At 57.7% G+C, this 3027-nt stretch overlaps 1 protein-coding gene across 1 annotated transcript in view; it reads right to left on the minus strand.

The window, feature by feature from the left end:
* TMEM39B (transmembrane protein 39B) overlaps nucleotides 1-608 on the minus strand; it is a 7934-nt gene extending 7326 nt beyond the window's left edge. The window contains exon 1 of the mRNA XM_027906690.1: nucleotides 534-608. The gene's annotated coding sequence lies outside the window, so the exon portion shown is untranslated. The remainder of the gene's footprint in view (nucleotides 1-533) is intronic.
* Nucleotides 609-3027: the final 2419 nt, after the last annotated feature.

Consider the following 3027-nt stretch of genomic DNA (forward strand, 5'->3'; position numbering starts at 1 on the left):
GGGGGGCAACAGGGACTATCGTGGGAAATCTGGGGGTGCAAGTGGGGGCTGCAGGAGAACGGTGGGCGACAGAGGGGGTCTGAGGGAGCAGCAGGAGAGAGAAGTGGGGGTACAAATGGGGTCTGAGGAAGAGATGAGGGGGCCAAGGGGGCTCTGGAGGAGCAACAGGGGCAGTCAGGGGGTGACAGGAGCTCTGAGTGCCCGGGAGGTCCGGCCGGGGCAGCACCGGGACCCTTGGGGCAGCCCAGGGGTGACTCTGCAGCCCCCACCGGGACACACAGGACCTGCGTTACGGACTCCGGAGGGGAAGAAGGTCCACGAGCACACCCCGAGGCTGCTGAGGGGGTTCTGAAGGGCTCGGGGGGCTCCGGGCGAGGCCGCGCCCCCGCTGAGCGCGGCGGGGCCGGGGCGGGGCGAGCCGCGGGGCTGCGCCGCGCCCCGCCCGGCGCACGGGCCGCCCCCGCGGCTGCCGGCAGGGCTCCCCCCGCCCGCTCCCGGCCCGGTCCCGGGGCCCTTCCCCGGTCCCCCCTCACCCATCGCCGCCGCCGCTCCGCCTGCGCCGGCCACAATATGGCGGGCGGGCCGCGACGGCGGCCGGAGCAGGACAAGCTTCGCGGGGCGCGAACGCCACTGGCCACGCCCCCCGAGCTACTGGGACACGCCTACTGTGCGATTGGCCACGCCCCCACCCCAGTTGGTCACGCCCAAAGCCACGCCCCCTCCCAGCCCAGGGCGCCGCAGGGTCCCAGCGCCCACCCCTCTCACGCCCCCCTCCCCAAAACACAGCCCAGCGAAACCAGGGAAACAACCGCTGAAAGCCGAACTAAAACACTGATCGTCAGGCCTTTATTACACGGAATGAGGGATCGCTTCCAGCACACAGCTGTAGGATCGTGGAATAGCTGGAAGCCCAGTGCTCCGTGGTGGAGGAGCTCGCCAGGCTCCCATCCAAGTTATTGGTGCAGGAGCTCGCCGGGCTCCCAGCCAAGTTATTTTCATGCTGTGATTCACCTTGATCACTTTTCAGCATCTTTATCATCTGTTCGCAGTGTTTTTTTCTCAGTGATCTCCTCCACTTGTGGGTGTTGGTGCTTCGGCACAGATGGAGCGTTTTACAACGCTGAGAACCAGCTGGAGGCAAAAATCTCTGAAATTAGTGGACCTCCCCCAGGGCCAAGGTTTAGTTCTTGATCGGTTTCGGAAGGGGCTGCCCAGGCAGGTTGGTGGAGTCCCCACCCCTGGAGGTGTCCAAGGAGTGACTGGATGTGGCACTCAGTGCTCTGGGCTGGGTGACGAGGTTGGTCACAGGTTGGACTCGACAGTCTTGGAGGTCCTTCCCAATCCAAATGTGCAAAGCCATCAAAAGCCAGGAGCGTCCAGACACCTGTGGTTTAACAGAGCCTTCCAGGAACAACTACAAAGGTAACAGGACATACCAACATCAGGTTAAAAACATTTTCAGGTTAAAATACATCAGGTTTTCAACTACGACACGATGTATTGAGGATTTCTGGCCGTACCTAGTTCCAAATTCAGTGGGAAAAGCAACAGCCTCAGCAGAAAACACTTTATATTTCAGTGTTCCAACACACAGCTGCTGCTCTCGTGGGATCCAAGGGAGGCTCCAGCGTTCTCCAACACTCCCCAAGATCTGGCAGGTTCCTATTTCCCAGGGAAGTGTCTCAACTGTGCTCCATGATCAGCTCTGAAAGCAGCTCCCAGGAGCCTCATCCCTCCTTGCAACAGGAGCAAAAGGAGCGTGGAAACAAACATTCCCATTAAAACATATGGCAGCAGAGGAAGGCTCAGCTGAGCAGCAGCAGCAGCAGCAGCAAAGGTTTGGGTTCTGTGCTCACAGAACGGAGCTTCCCAGGGAGAAACTGAGGAATAACATCTCCAGTGGGATGGGAGTCCCTGGATAACCTGCAGGGAATTCCCTCCTCCTCACAGCTTACCAGCAGGACACGTGTCCAGTGTCTCATCCAACATGTCAGAGGTTTATCAATTAAGGAAGAATTTCCCTCAGCCCCGTTTTCCTCCCCAACAGCTCCCTCGTTCCCAGGGAAGCCTGTTCTGCTCTGCAGCTCCCAGCAGACACATTCCAGCTGCTCCCTGCTCCTCCAGGGCCACTCAGAGGGTCCATCCCAGCTGCAGGAACCACCCCCAGCCCAAGTGTGCTCTCCGGGAGAGCAGCAGGATGGGTTTAAGGAAGGGGAAAATGCACATTTGAACTGTTTTTTCTTGGCTCTGCTCGCGACAGATGCTCTCACACAAATTTAAAAGCTCGTCCTGTGCAAAAAGAATCCTCTGCTCTCCGAGAGCTGGACAGGGAATCCAGCTGTGCTCTTAAACACAGCTTATCCAAGATGGAATTGTGGAGGGGCATATCGAGGTAAAGGCTTTAAACCACTGTGGCCGAGTTAGACACGAAATACCACAGAGGGTGTGGAATTCCCATCCCTGGAAGTGTCCAAGGCCAGGTTGGAGAGGGCTTGGAGTGACCTGGTCCAGTGAAAGGTGTCCCTGCCCATGGCAGGGAGGTGGAACTGGGGGGGCTTTAAGGTCCCTTCCATTCCATGAATCTCTGATTCCATATAACAAAGGGGCAGGGAAGATGGGAATGCTGAGTGTTCTGCAGCAGGAGGGTGTTCCTGGAGCCAAAAATCTCTTAACAAGAACGGGTTTTGATGGGATAAGCTTCCCCAGAGGAGATGTCCCAGCTGCTGCACATCCCCCTGCACAGAGCCAGGCACAACCTCTGCTCTGTGGCCTTCACCAAAAACCCTACAAATAACGAGGCGTGGATTAGTCCTTTGGGAAAATTGGGAGATGAAAGATCCCTGGCAGTTGTGAGGTCACAGCCAGCGGATTCCACCTCCAGCAGCCACGTGCCAGTAGGAAAGGGAAGGTTATTTAGGTGACTCAGACTCAAAGGAATCTCTATCCCTCACAAATTCCTGCATCACCCCCGGAATGTCTGGCTAATTAGAGCATCTTGGAGAGACACATCCTATGCTGAGGGTTATT

Source organism: Empidonax traillii, unplaced genomic scaffold, assembly GCF_003031625.1.
Source record: "Empidonax traillii isolate 1590-97213 ecotype Southwest subspecies unplaced genomic scaffold, ASM303162v1 scaffold1342:size133107, whole genome shotgun sequence".
NCBI lineage: Eukaryota > Metazoa > Chordata > Aves > Passeriformes > Tyrannidae > Empidonax > Empidonax traillii.